The following is a 14,668-nucleotide window of genomic DNA, read 5'->3' as shown; positions in this document are numbered from 1 at the left end:
TACCTCTTCTTACAACCAATTCAATATAATTCTGATATCTCAAGTTTATCTTTTATCTCCATTTTAAAACTCCTAAGACCTTGAGGCTTAGGCTTCAATATCATGAATGAACACAGAGCTGATTTCCTTTACCATGTGGTCTTTTACGTTTCGCCACTGTTCACTCATCAAAATTATTCTTTTGCATGCAGGAAATAAACAAAGAGGTTAAAATTTTTATGCACATTAAATAAACAGAAAAAACCACTTGATTTTACTTGAAATCCAGGATACATGTTGATAATGTAAACAACTTCCAGTCAGTTTTGTCCAATGATTTTTTTATCTCTTGCACTAAAGAGCTCACAATTATCAAAGGGAGATAATTCAATTTTTAAATGAATGTCTGCTATTTTAATCATATATTTCTTATATTTATAGACTGAATACCAACAATGTTTTTAAATGCCTTTTAAAATCAGATGTCATACTTTTTATTTCTGTGAGTAACATGAATTGAAGTAGCCGCATTTCATTGATTGACATTCCCAAAAATTGCATTTTTTCAGAAAAAATCAACTTTAGACACCGTTTCCATGGTAACTACTCAACATTCATATGATCTAACAATATTTTTTGGAGTAGTTTGTGAGGTGGTAAATTCTAGCCAAATTTGAAAAAAATCTGTGACTATGCGTGCCACAAAAGTTTAAGTGGTTACAGAGAATGGCTGTTAATCAGGTAGATTAATATTCTACAGTCAAATTTAGTATAAAAGGGCCTAAAATTTGGTGTGAAATATGTCACTCAATTACAATCCAATGATAGGTTAAAATTATAAATAAGGACATTAGAACGACCATAGAATTTACGAAGTCCTGACCACAGCACTTAAAAAATGTTATTGAAATCCCTGTAACATCACCTGTCAGTAGCCTGTCTCGGTTTAAGCCTGCATTGATCGTGCTCAGAGCATGCTCTTGGTTATCGAATAAGCTGGGAGACATATACTCTATATGTAGGTGATGTGTAGGTGAAGTGGAATATTACTTTATAAATAATGTTGATGATGCAAAAGTTGTGTCATCTCGTTTGTGATGCAATTTAGTTGTTAGTTGGCCCATATCGTCTATAGTCAGTAAAACATCCAAATATAAAACAGATGTGGCAGACGCTGTGGTGTCTTTCATTTCGAATTCGGATCTATCGAGTCGACATATGAATGGAATTGATATTTGTTAATAGACAAAATGTCGTCGATATATCTGGATATCGAGTTGAAGACCACAGCAAGTATTTTCTTCTTGTAATTTAGAAGCATTTGAAGAAATTCTGCTTGAAAGGGTAATAAGAACAGTTCGGCTCATAAAGGAGCACAATAAGAGACCATCAACTCATGTGAAAAGAACAGGTCCCCCCCCCCCTTCCCTCCCTCGAAACACAGAAACACACACTCAGTTCACACATACAGGAGAAAAAAAGTCATCTTAGGCCGTGGTAAATAAAATCCCTGTTTTACATTCCTTCTTTGATAAAAGGTACCCTACAGTCCGAATAAGAAACAGACACATTCCAAAAACTGCTGTAGCTTTAACTTTCTGCTTTGAAACGACCTCTCGAGCTCATCTAGAATATTGATACAGAGGCAAACTCAGCCCTCGGGGACTTAACATTATCAGACCTGCTTACTCTTACGATTTTGTCGTATTTTGTACTGATTTAGAGTCCAAAATTTGTCTTAAGTTTTGCTATAACAAGCCCTGAAACGTTCTACTTTCCCATTTTTCCGTTCGCTCACGGTTCGTTTACCGTGCGTTCATTGTTCGCTCTCCTTTCACAGTTTTGCATTCAGCGTTCACCGTGCGCTCGCGCTCACCGTTCACAAAGTGTTCAGCGTTCGCTCTTCGTTCGTTCATGATCACTTTGCGTTCACCTTGCGTTCAGCGTTCACTTATCGTTCAGTCTTCACTGTCATTCGGAACTCCGAAGTGAAAGAACTTATCTTTTTGTAAAGTGTAGGTAAGGATTTACATCTTTTGCTATTGAATGATTAGCATATCATGTTTAAGGAATCATTATTTCATGGGGAAAATTATCAACAATATTTTTTTTTATTATTGTGACTTAGTTTTAAGGTTATTTATTAATTTACACTGGAAAATGAATGTTGTTATAAGTATGTGCCTATGTAGAACGATGCTGAAAAATCAGATTTAGATATGGGCAATATACAGATACTTCAAGCACTGCAACATTTTGTTGTTATGTCAAAGACGACAAATCGTTAAGAGATGATAATCCAACTCAATTAATTTACTTACTGCAGCAAAATTATGAAAAAATTATTTCTATCACTTTTTTCAGTTACTATAGAAATAAATATTAGAACTAGTTCTGAGGATTATAAATAGTACTGCGGATATCCAGTTAATTAAATATCTTTGGAGAGAATAAAATTGATAGCTTGATTTAAAAAAAAAAAATATTTAAAAATATAATACACTACAGAATTTTTTTTAACTTTACATATACATTGTATATAAAATCTATAGTTAGAGAGAAAAAAAATCCTTCCTTCATGATTACCCTTACTTTATATGTTTGAAATTCGATATGTTTAAGACCCCCCCTTTTTTTCCCTCTTAATCTATTTCTTAGTCAGTATTTTCAGTATATTTTAATTAACATTTAAAAAGAAGTTAATGCGTTTTGTAGCACACAAATTTCAAAATGTGAGTGTATTTATGCAATACGTCAACGGACCTTTGTAAACTATTTTAATTTTTTTTTCTCGTTATTTTACACGGAATTGCCTTGGCATAGAAATACATGTATGGTTGTTACAACCGTTGTAATTCATTCTATAAGTCAGTAGTTTTCCCTTCTAAAATCCACATTATTTGTTATGATTTTATATATCAGATAATAATAAACATATTTACTTTACAACTAGAATAATGTTATCTTTTATACTTCAGTGTTCGGTAACAATTACAATGTTTTACAGCGATAAAAATCGTGTGATTAAAAAAAGTTTTAACATCATACATATGTGCAGAAAATATTATAAGAAACTCAGATTAATAGTCTTACCTAATGTGCAAGTATCGTCTTTCTTAAGCCAATTTTGGAACATTTATTTTATTTATTTATTTATTTATTCATTGATTTCTTTTTTTTATTTATTTTTTGGCACCTGACATTAGAATACAGTAAAATAGTTTCAATGCAAGGAAAAGATCAGAGGCACTCCGAATAAATCGTTTATCTTTCGTTCACCGTTCGTTCGCAATTAACTTTGCGCTCGCGTTTGCGCTCCGTTCGCGTTTTGCATTCGCTCACCGTTCACCGTTCACCAACCGTTCACCAAGTTGCGTTCAGCGTTCACACAACGTTGACACACCGTTCGTTCACCGTTCGTTCAGCGTACGCTCACCGTTCAAGTGGGAAAGTAAAACTTTTCCGGGACTGTATGAAAATACGGAAATCGGAAATCCGTTTGTTTCGATTTTAGCAGTAAGTTTTCGTTATGATCTGTCTCAGTTTGACGCTTTTTAATCGCTGAAAAGGGAGAGATTTCAAAAATTTAAGTGGTGTTGGGTTGCCGAAAAGCGTTGGTTTAAAAAAAAGAAAGCAAGGTATGATGTTTTTCTTTGTTTTTAAACCATGTCTTGGTAATAAGAAATGTAGTTGTTCTCTAGTAATATATTTCTAATCGATGGAAAGAGAGATCTTACTGGCAAATGCCAAATCTCACTGAAAAATCTAATAAAAAATACTAAGAGACAATATAATATAGGTAAACAGGTCTACATTATGAAAGTGCTCGCCACTTCGAAAGGGATCCATGATTATTTGAGATATCCCTATACTTGCTGTAATAACGAAATATATATCCTCAGAATAAATTTTTGAGGTCACTCTCGGAAATTGGGCGCTAAACACAGCAATAGTAGAAATAGTCGAAATTTACGTTGTACATTTAAATACACTTTAAAAATTCATGTCATACTTGTTTGATTTAAGTTGTACGCATTCACTCTGAGAAGAAATCGTTTGGAATATTTCTTTAAAAACAGACACACAATATTAGCTCTTTTTATTGGTATGTTTCCACAATCACGATTGGCTCCACGATTGAAATCGGGGACTCAAAAGTAGACAAATGTGTAATGATCGTATCTTTTGTTTACCCGTGGCTATCGTGTTGATTGTGAATTTTTTTGGACTGTCAATTTTTTTTTCTACGATTACCTCGGTTATATTTTAATCGTTATCGTTGCATTTACATATATCTGTGTCAACCTGCAGTAAAAATTTTAGTGAATGGTTAGATTTGATGTACGAGGGGTTATCAAAAAGTTCGTGGACTGACGCGATAAAATTAATAATATGTAGTCTTTGCTTACAAAATTTATGCGGAACATAAAACAACAAAAGTTTAAGAAATGTTGAAAATTTTAGCTTGATACGTTGAAAATTTGCCAAATTATTCTGAAATTAAAAAGACTTTGTGTGATCACCCGGCGCTGTCGCCGTTTAGTGTCATGACGTCCGCTTAACGTCATTGTTTCTTAATGTCCGCTCTCTCTACCTCATACACTTATCTTAATGAGATTACCTGGAGTTGAGTAAGGACTTAAACTCGTCTTATTTATATGAATTTAAAATGTCATGAGCAGCTTTTTTCAATACATATAATATTGTAAATGGATCTTTATATGGGGAAAGATCCTCACTTGATTATGCCAGAATACTTAGCTTGTTGGAGTTCAATTTCTACCACACATGATCAACGTCACTTTTCGACGTGACTGACTTTTGACACCCTGACTACAAATCGACACTAACTGTGCATATTTCATCTCTCTGAATCTTTTTGGGCATTAAAAAACAAGTACTCTGGATGCATTTTATTTTTCTGTAGCCAGTTTAAAATTCCTTAGGTCAATACCAGTTTTTCCAGGAGCGAAACTCTATAGAGTGTTTGAAAAAGAAACCCCTCCCCCCTTTTGACGTTATTTTCAAGCCCATAATTGTTTGGACACTCCATATAAAATTTACGATAAAATTTCATAGAAATTACAGAATGGGGTAAAAATTGCAAATTTTACTGAACAAATGTGTCGTACCACATGCCTGAATTAACGAGATTTTTTGATGACAAATACTCATATCTAAAGAGTTTTTCTCAGTTACAATCAGGTAGAAAAAAACGTCATATTAGAGGTTGCGCCGCCTGGACATACCTTTGCTTACAAAAACACTAACAATTTATTAAAAAATAAAAATTATGATTTATGGTTTATTCTATAGATAGAGAAGATGATGCTAACTTAATGTGTAAAAATTCATTGATGTACCTAAAGCGGTTTTAATTTTATGACGCTAGTCCACGAACTTTTTGATAACCCCTCGTATGAGCATCTAGACTTTTAGTAGATTGGCCAGGACGGAATGTTATCAAAGAAAATATGCCTGACAGTCGTGCAATTATTGACTGTACCGAGATCTACACAGAACCACCTCAGTCACTTTCCAACAAAGGAAGGATGTATTCACACATGACTTGGAAAGTCCTCATTGGAATTAGCCCTAGTGAAGTGATTACATGTGTCTCAGATTTATGGAGTCGAAGTACGAGGGTTGAATGAAAAGATCGCAGACAAGTTCTATTTTGAGAGCGCTATTTGGATGATATCATTAAAACTCCTTTTAAAAACAGGTAACAACTATACGTATTTTCCAATTAATGTGCAAAAATTTGGTGTTTTCAAATGATCTTTAAAAAATATACAGCAAAATTATTCAGATAAAGCATGCATCACGGAGCATGTTACTTTTTCACACTTTTACATTTAAGAGACATAATTTTGAAATTAAAAATTGCACTGTTGTAGCGCATGAAGATTTATAATATTTCACCTCTCGCTAAGATATTCATGAAATGTCTTTTGGCAAAATTTTGAATAAATTGGAGTTATGACTGTTTTATCACTAATTGCAGATGATCAATGCGTAAAAACAAAGCCAAAAATGGTAATGTTATTGAACGCCTTGGAGCACCGAACCATTAGAGAATTATGTGTGTAGACAGGAAAATGCCCGAAAGAGACTGAAATGTTTTTAGATGCTGCTGGGGATGGCTTCCACCCAAGTACCAAAGTGTTCAAGTGGAAACAACTTTGTAAGAATGGAAGGATGGACATTTTTGATTAAAGACTCCTGCGATACCCCAATATCCTGCTCATTGCATGGACGTTGCGCCTATGGATTTTGCATTGCTTCTCAAATCTGATCGCTGAACTGCGTACACATTGTTTTAAAGATCTCACTAATATCCGATGCGCCACAAAAGACATTAAAAAATATATAACATGTCATGCTATACTTATTTAAATTTTAAGTCAGAAAGACATGAAAAGTCTATAGAAATGAAAGATATTTAAAACTGTGGTCTGGAATTAGGTTGCCGTGTCACCTAACGTCATAAAACGTCAAGTGATTGCTTCGTGAATCCTATGATTTTGCAGTAAAAATCAACGTATATTTTCAAAATTTTAGCAAATAGACCTGATTTTTTACATACTAATAAACAAAAAGATAAGAAGTTAATTAGGCATACGTCATTCTTCAAAGTTTTCAATATATTTTCCCTAAGTCAACGTGTCCGCGAACTTTTCTAACAACCCTCGTACATATGACAAACAAATCACAAAGTTGTCAAAATTAATTAAAAAAATGTGAGCCTGGAGATGCAATAATGGGTGACAAAGGGTTCCTGATAACTGATCTTTGCACCCCAATTGGAATTCATCTCATTATCCTCCTTTTAAGAAACATTATAGGCTAACAAATTTTGAAATGGTAAAAGCCAGAAGGATTGCCAATTTAAGAATCGATATCCATGTGGGACGAGCAATGGTAGCGAATAAAAAACTTCAGGATTATTCAAGGTGTAATTCCAATAACACTTCATGACAAGATGTCCAAAGTAGTGTTTGTTGTGTGAACTCTCTGTAAACTCATGCCTCCATTTATTCAATCATACTACAATCTTCTATGAAAATGTATCTATCAGAAGATGCGAGATACACACACACACACATCCTCACACACACACACACACACACACACACACACACACACACACACACCCTCACACACACACATACACACACACACACACACACACACACACACACACACACACACATATATATATATATATATATATATACGTCATTGTTTGATTGTTTGAAAGCAATTATGCAACATTCGGCATATGTGGAGGAAAACTTGTACAAAATTATATTGATTACTAAATAGCAAAAATCTATGTACATGTACATCTTTACGTTACTTATACTTCAGTATGTCATAATCAACCAAGAAATCAAGTGTTAAGATCATAGCAATGATGAGAAAAAACGACTTCATTTATTTGCACTGCAAAAAATCTTTTTTTTTAAATTATACCTTTAAAAAGATTCAGAAAACTACCAGTTCATTTTTATTGTTAAAAATCGAGTTTTAAAATGTGTCATCTACTTGTATCATTGCAATGAGCTTTGGGCTTATTTAAATTATTTAAAATTTATTACAATTTACTAGATTAAAAGGCACTGTATGAATCACGATAGCTTTTTCTCCTTGTACGTGGTGGGTGTATCTCCCTCAACTTGAGCAGGTAGCAGTCAATGTCAACTTTTTCATGCTCTCTTCTACTTTCAACTGCCTTGTTTGAAAAAGATATACAGTATCCAAGAATATACTATAAATTGTCAGGTAGTTTCTGGTTTTCTCTGTACAATTTTACCAAAGTCTGAGGCAGTAAGTCGCCCATGCATGGCTTCTCTCCAGATTGGGTTGATGTGTTGACCTTTAGTCATTTCATGTATAATTTCACACGCTTTTGCTGAAACCTGAAGAGACTCAAAATATTGCATAAATTGTTGTTTACATTCCTCTGAAAAAAGATCAACCTTCGGGTTCGGGTATTGCGTTTGCACCCGGGGGTTATGTTTCAATAGTTGAGAAATTGTTTAGTCATCCAGCCATTCGATTTATTTTTTAAAGTTTTTCTTTAAAAACTTGGATAGATTTTAAGGTTAAGTCTGGATATTTCTCGCTGACATTTTATGAACTTCGATTGTTTCTCCCCGTCTTTTTTTTTTTTTTTTTTTTTTTTTTTTGAAAGCCATGTCCTGTGCCTTTTTTGGTGAAAGATTTCTGCTACGTGGTTTAATCCATTCACAAGCTTTTGAAGTTGGAGCAATACTACCGTTGTGCATTTTTACTGTTATATCCACAATTTTGTACAATAATGTTGCAATATGAATGCAAGTACTCCCTTGTCTAAATTTTAAAAAAATTATTTTTATATAATAATCATTCTAAAACATAGTACTAGTAGCATGTTAAATCTTATAAATGATGCAAAATGCAGTGAAAAAGTATCTGGACATTTCTTATTAAATGTACAATAATATATTCATGCACACGCAGGCCTATAGTAAGCAATTTCAGTTTTGGGGGAGGGGGGGGGGGGGCATAGCCATAAATTTTCAGTTGGGGGCGCTATCAACTACCAAAAATTCATTGACATTCAGAAAAAGGTTATCAGACGTTTTAATCGAGGGGCATAAGCATAAAGTAGATATATTTTCTATAATAATCTATACATCGGCAAAAAATAATTGGCCCCCTGTGCCCCCCTCCCCCGGTTCCTACGGCCATGAAACGTACCTTTATTGAACACATTTTCACCTGACAAGGAAGTGGTTATACTAATATTGTGCATTAGAAAATGTTACAAATTTACTCATATCAAGAATAATTATCATAATTAATTATATTATACAATTTTGAAAATGTATTTCAAATCAAATTTGGAAATGTTTCAATTTTGATTATTTTCTATGGAAATATTCACTGCAGCAGTGTCGTTTTAATGGTTCAAACTGTTTTCTAGGTGATGGATTTAATGCCCGTATTAGGCATACTTCAAGCTTAAAATGCATTGATGTGAAATTGTGTCATTTAAATTCAAGTTTTGTGAAACTTGAGTTTTGAGTATTGAAATAATGTGTATTATTCATGGATTTAAATGTGTAAAATCGAGCGGATGTTGTGCAGACACCGTGCTCTAGATTAACTAAAATCTCAGCGGTTTTTATTTGTTATCTACATGTAAATTAAATCGTATGTTTTGCATTTTTTTGGGTTTCCCTCTTGGGTACATTCCAAAGTTTACCTGTAACTCTCCATTCTTTTTGTTTTCACTGTCCATTCATTTTGAAAAAGCTGTCCATTTTTAAAAAGAATAGACAGTTTTCCAAAAGGAATGGACACTTACAGGTCACTTAAAGGATTGTTTTGGGAGTTGACTCAACATTAAGCTATAGAATGGACAATACAAACAAAAAGTTCACGTCACAATCATGTTATAATTGCAGTTCGAGACCCAGCCTTTCGTTAGCTTTGACGGTACTGGCAATGTTTTCACTAAGCGGTGTGATTATCTTTTTTCCTTTAGAACTTCCGAATCACCGCAGTCTACGTCGTTATCTAGATCTAACCATAATTTCTTTGCGCCCTTTGCTCTCCGTATAAGTTCGGGTGTGTTTCCAAAAGTTGGTTGTCCACACTTTTTAAGAAACTCAATTAGTTTTTTTTCTCATTCCATCAAAACATTCCATATTTAACGATTTTGCATAATATTCTTGACGTTTGACGCTACAGCAGCAACTTAACCTATCGGAAGATAAAAACCTCCAATACTAGAGAGTACATATAGGGAAGTAACTAGGTTATCGAAAGGGACTATAGTAGAAATGGTCGAAATTAACATTGTACATTTAAATATACTTTAAATATTTTTGTCCTACATGTTTGCTTTAAGTTCTACACATTCAGTCTGGAAAAAAAATTGTTTCGAATAATGAATTTTTAAATTTTATGATATTTTCTTTCAAAATATTAGCTCTCCTTAAAGATGAAATGAGGAAGAAGCTCACATGTTGGATATATATAAATACTCCACTAAAGACAATCAAGCAAAAATAACACCAAAAATAGCTCAATCAAGATGTTAGCTTTGATGCAACTAGGGGGCCATTTGTTACCTGTATTTCCACTAACGTGTTTGATGCTGTTAACAAATAAATTAAACCTTAAAGTTTAGTACTGAAACTTCTCCATTTTATCTAAGAATGATCAACTGATATGCTTATCAGTTAACTTTACTCTAACGCCCAGTAGACTTATCACACGTTAATGTTAGTCTGAAAAAAATCTTAGGAAATTAATAATAAATGATAGAAAAGGTAATATCTTTGTCTTCATCGTTTCTCTTTTCCGAGTTGATCTTCTCGAAAATCAGTGCATGGATTAAGAAATAATAGCATGTTAGAGATATTCTGAACTCGTGTTTTTTGCGTCTAATACTTTGAAATTGGCATTTTTCAGTAAAAAAAAAAATTCAAATTCTATCAATTCTAGGAGTTGAAGCCCAAAATGAATTATTATTTATGACTCATATTTTTTGCTATCACCTTACATAAACAAGGAGAAGGGGGTAAATTTGCAGGAAATTTTCAAGAATAAGTATTTAGTGTTGCAAAATAATTTCCAGTAAAAATCGGTCCCATCTATTTTCTGTGTCTTTTTTTTCATTTCAAAAATTTACTATGGCAATTCCAGTACTGTATTTTTGTTGTTAATTGTTTGAAATAACCATAGATTTAAAAATAAAACATACAAGTATAGATAGAAGTAACAGTATTAATGCGTTATGTCTCGATATTCCTAATAAGATAACGTTACAATCAGACATCACATCCCATATAGATTTACTCGTCATGGTTCAAATCTGAAAAAAAAAATCAGACAGAACATGAATTTTGAAGATAATGAACAGTAGTCATGCTCAAAAGTCCAATGAAACAATTCAAAGTTGTATCAATACGAATCTGTAAACCGGGGATAAAACACAGACCCCCAGAAATTCTACAAATTCTAGAGATTGGTTCAGCGTTCCTAGGAGAAGTAAGTGTTTGACGAGGACCGGTCACACTCGCCGTGAACCCTGTGTATTGATCAGGTAGATTAATATTCTACAGTCAAATTTAGTATAAAAAGGCCTTAAATTTGGTGTGAAATATGTCACTCAATTACAATCCAATGATAGGTTAAAATTATAAATAAGGACATTAAAACGACCATAGCATTTACGAAGTGCTGACCACAGCACTTAATAGATGTTATTGAAATCCCTGTAACATCACCTGTCAGTAGCCTGTCTCGGTTTAAGCCTGCATTGATCGTGCTCAGAGCATGCTCTTGGTTATCGAATAAGTTGGGAGACATATACTCTATATGTAGGTGAAAGTGGAATATTACTTCATAAAAAATGTTGATGATGCAAAAGTTGTGTCATCTCGTTTGTGATGCAATTTAGTTGTTAGTTGGCCCATATCGTCTATAGTCAGTAAAACATCCAAATATAAAACAGATGTGGCAGACGCTGTGGTGTCTTTTATTTCGAATTCGGATATATCGAGTCGACATATGAATGGAATTGATTTTTGTTAATAGACAAAAAGTCGTCGATATATCTGGATATCGAGTTGAAGACCACAGCAAGTATTTTCTTCTTGTGATTTAGAAGCATTTGAAGAAATTCTGCTTGAAAGGGTAATAAGAACAGTTCGGTTCATAAAGGAGCACAATAAGAGACCATCAACTCATGTGAAAAGAACAGGTGCCCCCCCCCCTTCCCTCCCTCGAAACACAGAAACACACAGTCAGTTCACACATACAGGAGAAAAAAGTCAACTTAGGCCGTGGTAAATAAAATCCTTGTTTTACATTCCTTCTTTGAAAAAGGTACCCTACAGTCCGAATAAAAAACAGACACATTTCAAAAGCTGCTGTAGCTTTAATTTTGAATGGATTTGCAATATTTCCAAAAAAAAAAAAAAACCATAGAGAAATTGTGAAGAATTTAACATTAAAAAAACCTGTAAGGGATGAATAGTAAAGGTAAATAAAAAGCAAGTGAAATATGAGCAGAGACTGTTACCTATCAAGCTGTTGTGAACGACGTTTACATTCAAAACGTCTATTCCAGGAAAAATTTTTCCTCCTTCCATCCCCCTCCTCTCCACTCAGCGAAAAAAAGCGAGGGTTCCACCCCTTCCACCCCCGAGATCGGCCAATACTGTTGCATTTAATCTGTCCGTCCCAAAGTACCAGCGCCATTAACTTATTTTGCACCTTATCTCAAAATACATAAATACATTGACCATTAAATAGGTTCAATTAATTGATCTCTTTTTTAACTTTCTGCTTTGAAACGACCTCTCGAGCTCATCTAGAATATTGATACTGAGGCAAACTCAGCCCTCGAGGACCTAACATTATCAGACTTGTTTACTCTTACGATTTCGTCGTATTTTGTGCGGATTTTGAGTCCAAAATTTGTCTTACGTTTTGCTAATACAATCCCTGAAACGTTCTACTTTCCCACTTTTCCGTTCGTTCACCGTTCGTTCAACGTTCGTTAACCGTGCGTTCACCGTTCGCTCTCCGTTCACAGTTTTGCATTCAGCGTTCACCGTGCGCTGGCGTTCACCGTTCACAAAGCGTTCAGTGTTCGCTCTTCGTTCGTTCACTTTGCGTTCACCTTGCGTTCAGCGTTCACTTATTGTTCAGTCTTCACTGTCATTTGGAACTCCGAAGTGAAAGGACCTATATTTTTGTAAAGTGTAAGTAAGGATTTACAGCTTTTGCAATTTAATGATTAGCATATCATGTTTGAGGAATCATTATTTCATGGGAAAAATTATCTACAATATTTTTTTTATTATTGTAACTTAGCTTTAAGGTTATTTATTAATTTACACTGGAAAATAATTGTTGTTATAAGTATGTGCCTATGTAGAACGATGCTGAAAAATTAAATTAAGATATGGGCAATATACAGATACTTCAAGCACTGCAACATTTTGTTGCTCTGTCAGAGACGACAAGTCGTTAAGGGAGAGATGATCCAAGTCAATTAATTTACCAACTGCAGCAAAATAATGAAAAAAAATTATTTCTATAACTTTTTTTCAATTACTGTAGAAATAAATATTAGAACTTGCTCTGAGAATTATAAATAGTACTTTGGATATCCAGTTAATTAAATATCTTGGAGAGAATAAAATTGATAGCTTGGGTTTTAAAAAAAATATTTAAAAATATAATACACTACAGAATTTTTTTTAACTTTACATATATATAAAGTCTATAGTAAGAGAGAAAAAAAATCCTTCCTTCATGATCACCGTATTTTTATATGTTTGAAATTCGATATGTTCAAGACCCCCCCCCCCTTTTTTTCCTCTTAATCCGTTTCTTAGTCAGTATTTAAAGTATGTTTTAAATAACATTTAAAAAGAAGTTAATGCGTTTTTGTAGCACAAAAATTTCAGTCTCAAAACATACATGAATCCAAAAAAGTCACAATTGTATTTCAAAATATACTCTTGCCGACGATGGTATTTTAAAATTGCAGGGAGTATGTTTCACATTCACGCGGCTGAATCATTCCAAGTGTTTATTCCCATGGGTCAATGTATTTTATTTATTTATTTATTTATATAGAAAACTAGAAATGGAAAAAAATTGTTAAAACTTCTTGGAAATACTAGCACTTCGTCTTCGTTGTTACGAGACTTTCAAACCTGCACACCTGCAAAGTGTCAAATGATTTTGATTGACAGGACAAGCACGTGGACTTCGTGTGAACTTGAAACAGGAAAATAGATCTAAAACCGATTATGTCTGTTGAACAAATGGATTTGTTGATAACTGATGTTGGTTACTTTCACTACCTGATATATTTAGAAAAAAAAAAAAAGATTTTTTGTTTGATACATGTACAAACATTTGGAGAGGGATGGGGCTAAACGGAATCTCTCTCTCTCTCTCTCTCATTTGTCTATTTGATAAAATCATGACAGCATATTAATTTTATACATGTATCAAGTTCTGAAAATTTAATCTATAGCAAATAATATGAATGCCTCTTTGTATTATCACTGGGAAATGTCTACAGATACATGTAAAAGTCTGCTCAATAAATCATCATAAAAAATAGAAATGACACATAAATATATTATTGCATTAAAATTTTAAAATGTGAGTGTATTTATGCAATACGTCAACGGACCTTTGTAAACTATTTCATTTTTTTTTTCTCGTTATTTTACAAGGAATCGCCTTGGCATAGAAATACATGTATGGTTGTTACAACCGTTGTAATTCATTCCATAAGTCAGTAGTTTTCCCTTCTAAAATCCACATTATTTGTTATGATTTTATATATCAGATAACAATAAACATATTTACTTTACAACTAGAATAATGTTATCTTTTATACTTCAGTGTTCGGTAACAATTACAATGTTTTACAGCGATAAAAATCGTGTGATTAAAAAAAGTTTTAACATCATTCATATTTGCAGAAAATATTATAAGAAACTCAAATTAATAGTCTTACTTAATGTGCATGTATCGTCTTTCTTAAGCCAATTTTGGAACATATCTTTTATTTATTTATTTATTTATTTATTTATTTATTTTTTGGCACCTGACATTAGAATACAGTAGAATAGTTTCAATGCGAGGAAAAGATCAG

At 33.2% G+C, this 14,668-nt stretch overlaps 1 protein-coding gene and 1 long non-coding RNA gene across 2 annotated transcripts in view; one reads left to right on the top strand and one right to left on the bottom strand.

Annotated features, from left to right (window-relative positions):
- The window catches only part of LOC133197582 (uncharacterized), a 139,820-nt gene that overhangs the window by 24,143 nt on the left and 101,009 nt on the right, over nt 1–14,668 (bottom strand). The window lies entirely within an intron of this gene.
- The window catches only part of LOC133197575 (3-oxoacyl-[acyl-carrier-protein] reductase FabG-like), a 36,885-nt gene continuing 25,760 nt past the window's right edge, over nt 3,544–14,668 (top strand). The window contains exon 1 of the mRNA XM_061333678.1: nt 3,544–3,617. The gene's annotated coding sequence lies outside the window, so the exon portion shown is untranslated. The remainder of the gene's footprint in view (nt 3,618–14,668) is intronic.

The sequence above is a fragment of the Saccostrea echinata genome, unplaced genomic scaffold (assembly GCF_033153115.1).
Source record: "Saccostrea echinata isolate AGI-Se365-2 ecotype Australia unplaced genomic scaffold, CSIRO_AGI_Sech_v1 ptg000030l, whole genome shotgun sequence".
Classification (NCBI taxonomy): domain Eukaryota; kingdom Metazoa; phylum Mollusca; class Bivalvia; order Ostreida; family Ostreidae; genus Saccostrea; species Saccostrea echinata.
This window is presented reverse-complemented; position numbering and strand designations above follow the sequence as displayed.